At 38.5% G+C, this 13,361-nt stretch overlaps 1 pseudogene; it reads left to right on the top strand.

Annotated features, from left to right (window-relative positions):
• Positions 1–3,407: 3,407 nt before the first annotated feature.
• Positions 3,408–4,426, top strand: LOC130874472 (glyceraldehyde-3-phosphate dehydrogenase-like; annotated as a pseudogene).
• The last annotated feature ends 8,935 nt before the right edge of the window (positions 4,427–13,361 follow it).

The raw sequence follows: 13,361 nt of genomic DNA, 5'->3' as shown, positions 1-13,361 counted from the left end.
GGACAGGAGGGCGCCTTGCTTGTAGGTCCTAAGGCTGCTACGTAACCAATGGCCAGTTCTCTGCCAATGGTAGCAACTTCCAGAGTTCGTTTGCTTCCCACCTGATTTGTCTCTTTGTTTTTATGACGAATGAGTCTCAGTATCGCAAGAGATTTTGCTGACCTCCAATTTACAAGCCTCACCACACCGCTCAAGTCCTAATTGAGAATTTTTGTTTTCCTTAAAGCTAACTTTTTGAACTTCTATTTCTTCGTTTTAAGTAGTATTTAGAAGACTAAAAGATGAAATGCTTGTCGAAATATGTGTAGGTCAGGTTTTGTTTTTTTTTTTTTAAATAGATCAATTATTCTATTTTAAAATGTTCTTTTCCACTATTTTTGCTAACGAAAAGCAAACCACAATACCTTGGCTACATTTGAAATTTCAGTAAGTAATTTTTGGTGTAAGAGTCAATACTTTTAATCAAGTTGAAATAAAGGAGTATACTGGAAAATAAAGTATGGTACCAAGGATTGAAATGTTAGACATTTTTCTTGTAGTCTTTAAAACTGAATGGGTTTTCCAAAATTTAAGGATACCATGCATGTTTATCTTAAAGATGGGTTTATTATCAATGCATTTACAAGGTAAAGTGCCCTACAAAAGGCTTAATTTTGTTCACATTTTGAAAATAGACTAAATATGTTACAGGAATACATTAACTAACTCCAGAATAGTATGTCGTAATCGGTCACAATCTGGTAATTTATTCAGTTTGTGCTCTGCACACAATAGTCATTTAGTAGTAATCCAGTAACAGTGTTCAGCCAATCGCATGCTCCCTGTTGCATTTTATACATTCATTTTCTTCCTATGAGTTTCAAGATTTATCACTAATCTTAATAGAGTTCTAGTTATGGCATTTTAAAAGATTTGCCTTGCCCCAAAATGCAAATCAAGGCACCAGCAAGATATAATAAAAGCTAATAAAATCCATCTGTATAAAGTTATATTTCCCCATTTGCAGCATTCTAAATCTCTTGTTTGTTCTGTTGGCCCTTGTTCATGAATCCTGCTTTTGTCAAATGGTATAGGATATTTTAGAATTAGCTCCAAATGTCCTTGGTCTGTGGGAATTCTTTGGGTTGAGAGATTATCTCTACAGATTAGTTTAGCTGGAAGTCTCAGTCTTGTTAAACCAACTAGATTGGAGGTAATTTTCCCCCATTTGTGTTATAAATCTGGATCCTACTACCATATACCCCAGGGGTGTTATGGTGTTTCCCCACACATGACACGCTTCCTTATTTTTCAGAGGAGTAGACAGTTTTTTATAATCATCATATAGTCTACTCTTTTCAGGCTCTCAACTAGTTTATTTTCAACTATATGTAGAAACCTCAATTTGGGGTGGCTATGTATTGTAATGTTCTCTTTTTGTACTCTTTTAGAATCTGTGATATACATTTTTGTGTTTAAATAAAAGCTTTATATTTAATTCATCATGTTTATGTTTCATTTATTTTGTCTCCTGCTGTTTCTCGATTACACCAGTTAGTGGTTTGTTTGTTTTTTTAAACCAAAAATCTAGAAGCAGATGTGGTGTTTCGCCCCTGTAATTCCAGCACTCAGGAGGCTATGGCATGAGTTTGAAGACCATCTGAGTTACACAGTGAATTACAGACCAGCCTGGCTACAATATGAGAACCACTGTTAAAAATAAATAAAAAAATTAATATGTATATTAAATATATAATTGTGTTTCTAGCCTTTTTATAAGATGGGGCTGGCTGACTCAGAAGGTCAAAGTACTTGATGTGGAAGACTGATAACATGTGTTCAATTCCTGGGAATCCACATAAAAGTGAGAGGAAAGAACCAACTCTATAGAGTGGTGCTCTTACTTCCAGCTACATTCTGTTGTATGGACATCCCACACACATATCCTCCCCCGCACATCCCCCCAACCATGGTAATTTTTAAAACACATCAAATAGCTTCCTCCTCCACTTTGAATAAAATCCCAGTTCCTCCATGATCCTGTATAATCGGGCCTCTGCCTGCTTCATTTCTCTAAACTGTCTTTCTCCTTTCTTCACTCTCTGTAAACTCTGGTCATCTTTGATCTCTTTTGGTTTTGGAGATGCACAAAACTTCTCCCTCAGTTCTCTGTTGGCCTAGCTAGAGCTTTTCCAGTTGCTCTTCCTTAAGCTATGCTCTTTCCCTTGTTTATTGCTTCTTCCTGCTTTGGTTATGGTCCCCAAACCCACATAGGCTGTTTATGACCATGCTACCTAGTGTACCTAGAGAGCAGCCTCCTGTTTCCTGTAATTTTTTTATGATTTATATAGCACTGAGTATAATTCCTAGGTTATTTGCATTTTATACTTTTATTTTCTATCCCGTTTGATAATAGTTCCACAATATGACCACTAAATCTCTTCTTTACCCAGAATGAAGCAGACTGACAGCTGCTAAGCACTCAGTATGCATTGGAAGAACAAATCTTTCTGAGTTAAACATTGACTTAAAACATTCTCACTGTAAGTGCATCTGAGATTCCTTTATAGAATGAATTTCTATGGTGCTGAAAAAACATGAACCACATTTTTCATTCTCTTTACAGCTATGAACTCATAAGTTAGTAAAAACATTTTAGCTAGTTGAAGAAAATCAGTAAGGTGTTTTCTTTTGTAAAGCCTAATGTGGTGCACTTTCATAGCACCATGGCCACCATATCCGAAAGAAGCAATGGAAGAGGGGCAAGGATGCTTTCTACTCACAGTTGCTAATGGTGGTTTGTCTTTCATTGATGTGATATTTCCCTCTGTATGCTGTGAGGACCATTGATAAATAAAGGAATTGCTTTGGGCCTATAGCAGAGCTAAAGGGGAACAGAGCTAGGTGGGGAAAACTAAGCTGAATGCTGGGAGAGAGAAGACAGAGTCAGAGAGAAGCCATAGAGCCTCTACCATAGACAGACACACTGAAACTTTGCTGGTTGATGGAGGAGTTAATTTCATTGGTTAAATAAAGAAACTGCCTTAGCCCTTTAATAGGACACCCACGTTGGGCGCCAAAATGTGGCGGCGTAAATGAATGCAGACAGATTATAAAGATATATACAGCTTTAATAAGGAAATAGACTTACAGGACCACAGGTTCCCGCGGAGAACAGGAAAAGCGGAGCCAAAAAAAAACAGCTGCTGGGATCATGCCCGGCAGATTTATCAGTAAACATTAGCCCAAGGCGAACACGCCCCCAATGGGTGGGGCTATATCCCTACAGCTGGTAGACCACGACCTCGTGGTGTTGCACAGATTAATGGAGATGGATTAAATTAAGATGTAAGAGTTATCTCTGCTCCTCCCTGTTCTAGAGACAGCCGCTTCTTTTAGTGTAGTGCCAGCCTCATTCCAGAGACACTATGATGAAGGTTGGAGTGAACGGATTTGGCCGTATTGGATGCCTGGTCACCAGGGCTGCCTTCACTTCTGGCAAAGTGGAAGTTGTTGCCATCAATGACCCTTCCATTGACTTCAACTACATGGTCTACATGTTCCAGTATGACTCCACCCATAGCAAGTTCAAAGGCACAGTTAAGGCTGAGAATGGGAAGCTTGTCATCAACGGGAAGGCCATCACCATCTTCCAGGAACGAGATCCCGCCAACATCAAATGGGGGGATGCCGGTGCCGAGTATGTTGTGGAGTCGACCTGTGTCTTCACCACCATGGAGAAGGCTGGGGCCCACTTGAAGGGTGGGGCCAAAAGGGTCATCATCTCCGCCCCTTCTGCCGATGCCCCCATGTTTGTGATGGGTGTGAACCATGACAAGTATGACAATTCCCTCAAGATTGTCATCAGCAACGCTTCATGCACCACCAACTGCTTAGCCCCCTTGGCCAAGGTCATCCATGACAACTTTGGCATCGTGGAAGGACTCATGACCACAGTCCATGCCATCACGGCCACCCAGAAGACTGTGGATGGCCCCTCTAGGAAGCTGTGGCGAGACGGCCGTGGCGCTGCCCAGAGCATCATCCCTGCATCCACTGGTGCTGCCAAGGCTGTGGGCAAAGTCATCCCAGAGCTGAACGGGAAGCTCACGGGCATGGCCTTCCGTGTTCCTACTCCCAATGTGTCCGTCGTCGATCTGACATGCCGCCTGGAGAAAGCTGCCAAGTATGACGACATCAAGAAGGTGGTGAAGCAGGCATCCGAGGGCCCACAAAAGGGCATCCTGGGCTACACTGAGGACCAGGTTGTCTCCTGTGACTTTAACAGTGACTCCCATTCTTCCACCTTCGATGCTGAACTGGCATTGCTCTCAATGACAACTTTGTAAAGCTCATTTCCTGGTACGACAATGAATTCGGCTACAGCAACAGAGTGGTGGACCTCATGGCCTACATGGCCTCCAAGGAGTAAGAAGCCCACCCTGGACCACCCATGTCTGGGCGCCATTCTGTTGAAGGAGTTTTGGGCTGTGTTCCTGCTGCCCCAGCTCATGGTCGCCTAGCTAGCTTATGCCCCAAAATAATGACACACAAACTGTATTCTTTTAAACACTGCTTGGCCCATTTCTATTTATGTGTGTAGCACCCCAAGGTGCACTTACCGGGAAGATTCTAGCCTACGTCCATCCTGGGTCGGAGCTTCATCGCATCTGCCAGGGAGAGGGGAGCATGGCATCTGTCTCTCAGAGGAGCTGTCCTGCATCTGAGCTTACTTTCTCTTTCTCCCAGCATTCTATTCTGTTTACTCCACCCACCTAAAGGCTGACCAATCAAATGGGCCAAGGCAGTTTCTTTATTAGCCAATGACCTTCCTCCATCAGCACCCCTCAAAAAAAAAAAAAAGATGTAAGAGTTAGCCAATAAGAAGCTAGAGCTAATGGGCTAAGCAGTGTTTTAAGTAATTTACTTTCTGTGTGATTATTTCGGGGCTGAGAAGTCAGGAAACACACTAACGGATGGCATAAGAAAAGCTGCTTAGTTCACGGTGGCTGGAGTATATGGCAGATAGTTCATAGATCGTGGAGCATCGTGAAACAGAAACATGACAGTAACCAGGCACTGCGTGTATCTTCAAAGATCTGCACACTAATGACCCTCTTGTACCCACTAGTTTCTACTTCCTGGAAATTCTGGAGCCTTTCAAATTAGTGCCAACAGATGTGGGACAAGTATTCAAAACAGGAGCCTGTCTGGGAAATTTCAGATTCAAACCTTAGCCAGCCTTAATATACTACTTTAACAAGCTTCACAGTTTTGAGGAAATAGGTCTTACACTTCTGCAAAATCTATCTTTAGTCAATAACATAACACATGAGTAGTTTTATTTACTTTTAAATTTTTCTATTATTTTTTTGTATCTGCATACACTGTGGTCTGAGTGATGGTATATTCAAAAATTCTGTGTGTTAGAATTAAGAGGTGAGATTTTTTTTTTTTAGTGGGTAACTCAGTAAAATGGGCTTTGGAACCCTCATGAATGGGATTCATGTCCATATGGAATAGCATAAGAGAGCCTGCAAGTCCCCCTCACTATGAGATAATACATTGAGAAAATAACTTGAAACCAGGTGGTGGTGGCACACACCTTTAATCCTAGCACTCGGGAGGCAGAGGCAGGTGGATCTCTGTGAGTTCAAGGCCAGCCTGGTCTACAAGAGATAGTTCCAGGACAGGATGTGCTCCAAAGCTTCAGAGAAACCCTGTCTCAATAAAACCAAAAAAGGAAGCAACTTTAAAGAAGTAGAAAGCAGCTCATCACTCTACCAAATGGTGCCTTGAACTTGAAAGTCTACCAGACAATAGAAAATAAACCCTGTGTTTGTAAATTTTATTCAATATATTATATGTCATTATAGCAGACCTAAATGTGCTAATTATATCTTCAAATAATGTTTTAATTTTACATTCTGTTTGCCCTTTTTCCTTTTCTGATACTACTTGTGGGTTATACCCACTGGTACAATGTGGAATAAAAGTGGGATCAAATAGTCTATTGGATTCTGGCTGTGATGACCAATCTTGTTGTCCATTTGTTTAAATTGACAGATGCCTTTCTCTGGGTGCCTATGACAACATTCTTAGAGAGGATTAGATCACGGCTAACCATTGGTATATTGTGCTATCATAGTACTGGATGGAATGATCCATTAGCGGTAATTGTGTCAACTTTCGTTGGTTGTGATTTTGAGTCTGTTATGCCTTTGCTACATTCTTTCTGCTTGTTTTTTGTGTATCAAGAAAAGGGAAGCTAACTTCCCCCACCATAAGTGTAGATCTATGCACTCCTTGCAATATTCTCAGTTTAGCACCATACCTCTTTAAACTCTGTTTTTAGCTACATGAACTTTTAGGATTGTATATCTTGATTTCTTCACACATTTATAGCAAAATGGCCTTTTCTTTTCCTGAACTTTGACACCTAAATTGTTTGACATTAAAACAATTATGTGGGCTTTATTTCAAACATCAACTTTAGTATGTCCTTTCATTTGCAAAATGATCTTTCCTTTCTTATCTTATTTGCTATGCTCTTTGTTTTGTTGCTTTTCATAATGCTTGGTTTAAGATTGTATCATGTGTTTATTTATCATAGTCTATAATTCGTACCATGCCACATGTATTATAAAAATCTCATGTATATTTCTACTTCTTCTCATTTAATCTTCATTCTATTTTTATTATACATATACTATAACACCCACGCTGCATTATTAATTTTGTTTAAACTGTCAAATATCATTTAAAGAAACTTAAACAAGATATTCCTATCTTTTAATCATGGTATCAATCACTTTTGTAGAGTTGTGACCAAAAGTCTGAGTGAACAACTACAAGAAGGAATGACTTACTTGTGATTATTGTTTGAGAGGTCTCATCTCATGGTTACTTGGCTCCATGTGCAGAAGATCATGGAAGCAAGGTTGTGTGGTAGAAGATGCTCCTCACTCATAGCAGATGAGTAGCAGAAAAGGAGACAGAAACTAGAGGCAGGTATAATCTTCAAGATACACCCTTAGTTACCCACTTCCTGTAGTTAGGCCTTATCTTAAAGGTTTCCAGAACCTTCCAAAGTGGAACCACTAGCTGGGGACTAAACACATGAGCATGTAGAGGGCATTTCATATTCATACCGTAAGACCCACATAGATAGAATTCTTATGTTCTTCAGTTCTTTATGCATATCAATATTTCCAGCAGGTTTCATTTTTCTTCTCTCTTAGGGCTTTTCTATATTGAAGGCATGATGAATTCTTTAACCTTTTGTCTATATAAAAACCATTTTGCCTTTATTTTTGAAAGGTACCCCATTGACTATAAAATTCTAGAATGGCTTCCCCGCCAGGCGTTGGTGGCGCACGCCTTTAATCCCAGCACTCGGGAGGCAGAGGCAGGCGAATCTCTGTGAGTTGAAGTCCAGCCTGATCTACAAGAGCTAGTTCCGGGACAGGCTCCAAAACCACAGAGAAACCCTGTCTCGAAAAACCAAAAAAAAAAAAAAAAAAAAAAAAAAAAAAAAAAAAAGGAGTTAGAATGGCTTCCCCATGTTTTAGTAAATTATAGATGTTGCTCTATTCTCCTCTTAACTTGTATCATTTCTGGTGCAAAATCACGTTTATCTTTATTCTTTAGTGCATGTCAATCCTTAACTTTGAAATCTACTTTTCATCAGTTTTGATCAGTTTGAAGATGATGTTACATGCCATTGTTTCCAGATATTTTCATGGCTGTGTTTGTTTTTATTTGCTGAGCTGTTGTGGGTTTATAGTTATTACCAAATTTGACATTGTCTGGACACCAGCTCCTCAAGCTTTTGTGGTTTCCTCCTTTTCTTCTTTTGTGATGTCTGTTATACACATGCCATTCGCTTGGAGTTTACCTAGAGATACTGAATAATGTTTTAATTTTTAACATTCTTCCTTCTTTGATTCATTTAGTGAAACCTTTTTTGATACATCTCTGTGTTTATCATATTTGCTATTGTCTTTAATATGTACTGTTACTCCCATACAAGGCATTTAAATTTATAGAAAATTGTTATTTTCATTTATAGATGTTTAATTTGTTTTGTGTTTTTAATATCTCTTTAATTTTTTGAACAGTGATGATAAAATTAATATCACTGTTTTCTGATTCTGACAACTGTGTTAGTTATGGATCACTTTCAGTGGTTAGTAGTTTTCCTCGTCATGATTCATATTTTCCTGCTACTTTGCATACCTGTCAATATTACCTTATTAGGTGCTAACTATTTATATGGTCCTATAATTTTTTTGAGCTTGTTGTAAGGTCCAGTTAATTTACTTAGAGTTTTTTTTTTATTGTTCCTAGTATTGTTTTTAGACTATGTGCCATAATCAGAGAAATGGTTAGCAAAGATTATTTCCTACAAGTGAGACAAGAGATCTTATCTTCCCCCAAAGTTCTGTGAACGGATAAATCCTGTAGTCTGACAGATAGAAGTAGGCATTGTTGGGAATACTGTGTAGTGTACTCATCTTTTGCACAATTTTTTCTTTGACCTCATGTAATCTCACTTGCTGTGCCTATCACTACTCTGTGAACACTTAGAAGAATCTACTGGTGACCCTTGGGGTGTAACATGAGGGCCGGCTTGTTGGGGTTTCTGTCCTGCCCTATTCCCACAGCCGGCAAGTCCCAAAGAAAATCACATAGAGGTCTCCATAAAATTATAAACTGATTGACCCATTAGCTCAGGCTTCTTATTAGCTCTTATAGCTTATATTAACCCATTGTTCTTATCTATGTTAGCCACATGGCTCAGTACCTTTTTCAGCGGGGTAGGCTATATCTTGCTTCTTAGGTGGTTGAGATAGGACTGCCAAAGGAGCTTCCTTCTTCCCAGAATTCTCCTGTTCTCATTTCCCCGCCTCTACTTCCTGTCTGGTTGTCTTGCCTATACACCCTGCCTGGCTACCAGTCAATCAGCGTTTATTTAAAACATGATTGACAGAACACAGGCAATTCTCCCACACCACTGAGGATCTTTCGGATACTTCTTTTTTAATTTTTTAATTGTTTTTGTTGAACTGTATATTTTTCTCCACTCCCCTTCTTCCCCTCCATCATCTCCCATGATCCCCATGCTATCAGTTTACTCAGGAGATTTTGTCTTTTTCTACTTCCCATGTAAATTAGATCCATGTCTCTTTTATAGTCCTCTTTGTTGTCTAGGTTTTCTGGGATTGTGACTTGTATACTGGTTTTTCTTTATGTCTAAAAGTCATTTATGAATGAGTACATGTATTTGTCTTTCTGGGTCTGGGTTATTTCACTCAATATAATGTTTTCTAGATCCATCCATTTGCTTGCAAATTTCAAGATGTCATTATTTTTTGCCACTGTGTAGTACTCCATTGTGTAAATGTACCACATTTACACAATCCATTATCCATTTTTTGGTTAAGGGACATTTAGTTTGTTTCCAGGTTCTGGATATGACAAATAATGCTGCTATAAACATAGTTGAGTACATATCCTGGTGGTATGATTGATTATCCTTTGGGTATATATCCAAAAGTGGTTTTGCTGGGTCTTGAGTAAGATTATTCTAATTTTTTGAGAAGTTGATGTACTGATTTCCAAAGTGGTTTTACCAGTTTGCACTCTCTCCAGCAATGGAGTAGTATTCCCTTTACCCCACATCCTCTCCAGCATAAGCTGTCATCAGTGCTTTTGATCTTGGCCATTCTTACAAGTGTAAGATGGAATCTCAGAGTTGTTTTTATTTGCATTTCTCTGATGGCTAAGGATATTGAACATTTCCTTAAATGTCTTTTAGCCATTTTAGATTTCTTTGTTGAGAGTTCTCTGGTTATGTGTTTACCCCATTTTTATTGGATTATTTGTTCTTTTGATGACCAATTTCTTGAGTTCTTTGTATATTTTGGAGATCAGTCCTTTGTCTGATGTGGGGTTGTTGTGGGAGGAGCAGGCTGCTGCATCCCGCCTCCTGGCTCCCAGCTACCTGGATAGCTTAGTCCCAAAATAATCACACAGGAATTGTATTAATTAAATTACTGCCTGGCCCATTAGCTCTAGCCTCTTATTGGCTTACTCTCACATCTTGATTAACTCATTTCTATTAAATCTGTGTATCACCACGTGACTGTGGCTTACTGGCAAGATTCTAACCTACGTCTGTCTCAGGCCAGAGAGTCATGGCATCTGCCTGACTCTGCTCTTCTTCTCAGAATTCTGTTCTGTCTACTCCACCTATCTAAACTCTGCCCTATCAAAAGGCCAAGGCAGTTTCTTTATTCAATCAATGAAAGTAATACAAATACAGAAGGACCTCCTACACCATGGGGTTGTTGAAGATCTTTTCCCATTTTGTAGGCTACCATTTTGTCTTGTTGCCCATGTCCTTTGCTTAACAGATGATTCTCAGTTTCAGGAGGTCCCAGTTATTAATTGTTGCTCTCAGTGTCTATGCTACTGGTTATATTTAGGAAGTGGTTTTCTGTGCCAATTCATCCAAATGTACTTCTCATTTTCTCTTCTATGAGGTTCAGTGTGGTTGGCTTTATGTGGAGGTCTTCAATTCATTTCAACTAGCATTTTGTGCATGGTGATAGACATGAATCTATTTTCATTCTTCTACATGTTGATATCCAGTTATGCTAGTTCCATTTGTTGAATATTCTTTCTTTATTCCATTTTATATTTTTACAATTTCTAAGAAGAGCTAATACCAATACTCCTCAAACTGTTTCACACAATAAATACAGGAGGAACATTGCCAAACTCTTTATGAGGCAACAGTTACCCTGCTACCCAAACCACACAAAGATGCAACAAAGAAAGAGAATTACATGTCCCTAATGATCATTGATGCAAAAATACTCAGTAAAATATTGGCAAACTGAATGCAAGAACACATCAGAAAAATCATCCGCCATGATCAAGTAGGCTTCATCCTAGAGATGCAGGGATGGTTCAACATTTGAAAATCCATCAATATAATCTACCATGTAAACGAATAGAAAAAAAAAACACATGATCATCTCATTAGATGCTGAAAAGCCTTTGACAAAATCCAATCTCCTTCATGATAAAGGTCTTGGAGAGATCAGGGATATAAGGAACATACCTAAACATATAAAGGTAATATATACAGCAAGCCAACATCCAATATCAAACTAAATGAAGAGAAACTCAAAGCAATTCCACTGAAATCAAGAACAAGACAAGGTTGTCTACTCTCTCCTTGTTTATTTACTACAGTACTCAAAGTTCTAGCTAGAGCAATGAGACAACAAAAGGAGATAAAGGGAATACAAATTGGAAAGGAAGAATTCAAACTTTCGCTATTAGCAGATGATATGATAGTTTACATAAGTGACCCAAAAATGTCTACCAGGGAACTTCTACAGCTGATAAACACCTTCAGTAATGTGGCAGGACACAAGATTAACAAAAAAAAAAAAAGAAAAAAAAAAGAAAAAAAAAGCCCTTCTATATAAGATGATAAACAGGCTGAGATAGAAATTAGAGAAACATCACCTTATCACCTTTCACAGTAGCCACAAATAACATAAAATATCTTGGAGTTACTCTTACCAAACAGATGAAAGACCTGTATGACAAGAATTTTTAAACTTTGAAGAAAGAAATTGAAGAAGATACCTGAAAATGGAAAGATCTTTCTTTCATGCTCTTGGGTAGGTAGAATTAATATAGCAAAAATGTCAATCTTACCACAATCTACAGATTCAAAGCAATGCCCATTGAAATTCCAGCAAAATTCTTCGCAGACCTCAAAAGAACAATACTCAACTTCATATGGAAAAGCAAAAAAACCCAGGAGAGCCAAAACAATCCCGTACAATAAATGTAACTTCTGGAGGCATCACAATCCCCGATTTCAAACTCTACTACAGAGCTACAGTACTAAAAACAGCCTGGAATTGGCATAAAAGCAGACAGCAGGACCAGTGGAACTGAATCTGATACTTTTCTATACACATTCTAGCCCTCTCTTTCTTCCTCTGATCTCTGTCTTCCCAAGCAGGCAGCCCTCCTGGCTTCCTCTGACATCACCTGCTCCCTGTTGTGAACTGAGATCTCTCTGATAGCGGAGAACTAAGTCATAGGACTCTCCACAGTCTTTCCTCCTCTCATGGTCATGTTATTATAGCTTGTGTTATTAAAAATCACTCGTGTATTCTTCTTTGTTTTAATTTGGTTGTCTTGGGGGGAGTGTAAATTAATTTCCTGTTGCATGCTATTTGAAAGTACTACTATTTATTTATTTTTAGCTACTATGCAAAATAGTAAGTGTCATTATAGCTTTTCATATGTAAATTGTTTTTAATTGACTTTTCTCTGTTTCTCCCTAATCCCCACACTGGTGCCCTTTTACCCCCAGTGGTGTTCCCTACACTTCTCTGTGTTCACATGTGTTCTATTATCTTCCTTTCCTCTATTTAACACCTCATAGTCCACTTTTAGTTTCATGTCCTACATGAAAACACACACACACATACACGTGTGTGCATGCACACACATGCATAGTAGTGCTAAAAGCAGAGGGAGATAAAAAAGAGAATGTTTATATGTGAGAAAGAGCATGCAGTATATGAGTCCGAGTCACTGTAATATGTTATTCAGATCCAGCCATCTTCCTGAAAACCTCATTTCTCTTTACTAATGAATACAATTTTATTGTGTATATGTTCCACACTTTTATTATCCATTCAACCATTACCTGACTTCTTGGCTGATCTCATTTCCTTAACGCTTTACCTGCATCAGTATGGCCCCTGGATACACTTAAGGAGTAGTTCAGATATTCCTGTTTCATAGATGAAGGACCCAAATCTCAAAGAGGTAAATTAGTTGTTGTAGTTTGCATATGCTACACACAGTCAGGTGTTCCTGCACACTGTCGAGAATTGTGGACTCAGGATCTATGAACTTAACTGTCCTGCTATTCTGTTTAAGAGATTTCTTAGTTTCCAAAGAACTATGGCAAGCATTCAATTGATTTTTTATGTTGTTTTTTGTTTGTTTTCTCTCTGAGATGAGGTCTTGCTCTGAATGTGTGTAATATGTATATACATATATATGTATATTTGTACTTATATATACACTTGCTTGTTATATATAATATATTATAACTAAAAGAAATATGAAATAGTTTTGAAGTCAAAACACTATTTTTATTGACTAGCTCTCCTTGGAGTTTTTTGGCTTGATTTTCCCAAATTTTCCTTATTTTTATCAACATCTCTTAATCCATTTCTTAGACTGTTACAGCAGGCCTAAGCATTTCTCTTTTTATGAACATTTGTGTTCATGCCATTGGTATTGGGAAACATGGTGGTTTTCTGTAAGTTATT

This window comes from Chionomys nivalis, chromosome 5 (genome assembly GCF_950005125.1).
Source record: "Chionomys nivalis chromosome 5, mChiNiv1.1, whole genome shotgun sequence".
NCBI lineage: Eukaryota > Metazoa > Chordata > Mammalia > Rodentia > Cricetidae > Chionomys > Chionomys nivalis.
This window is presented reverse-complemented; position numbering and strand designations above follow the sequence as displayed.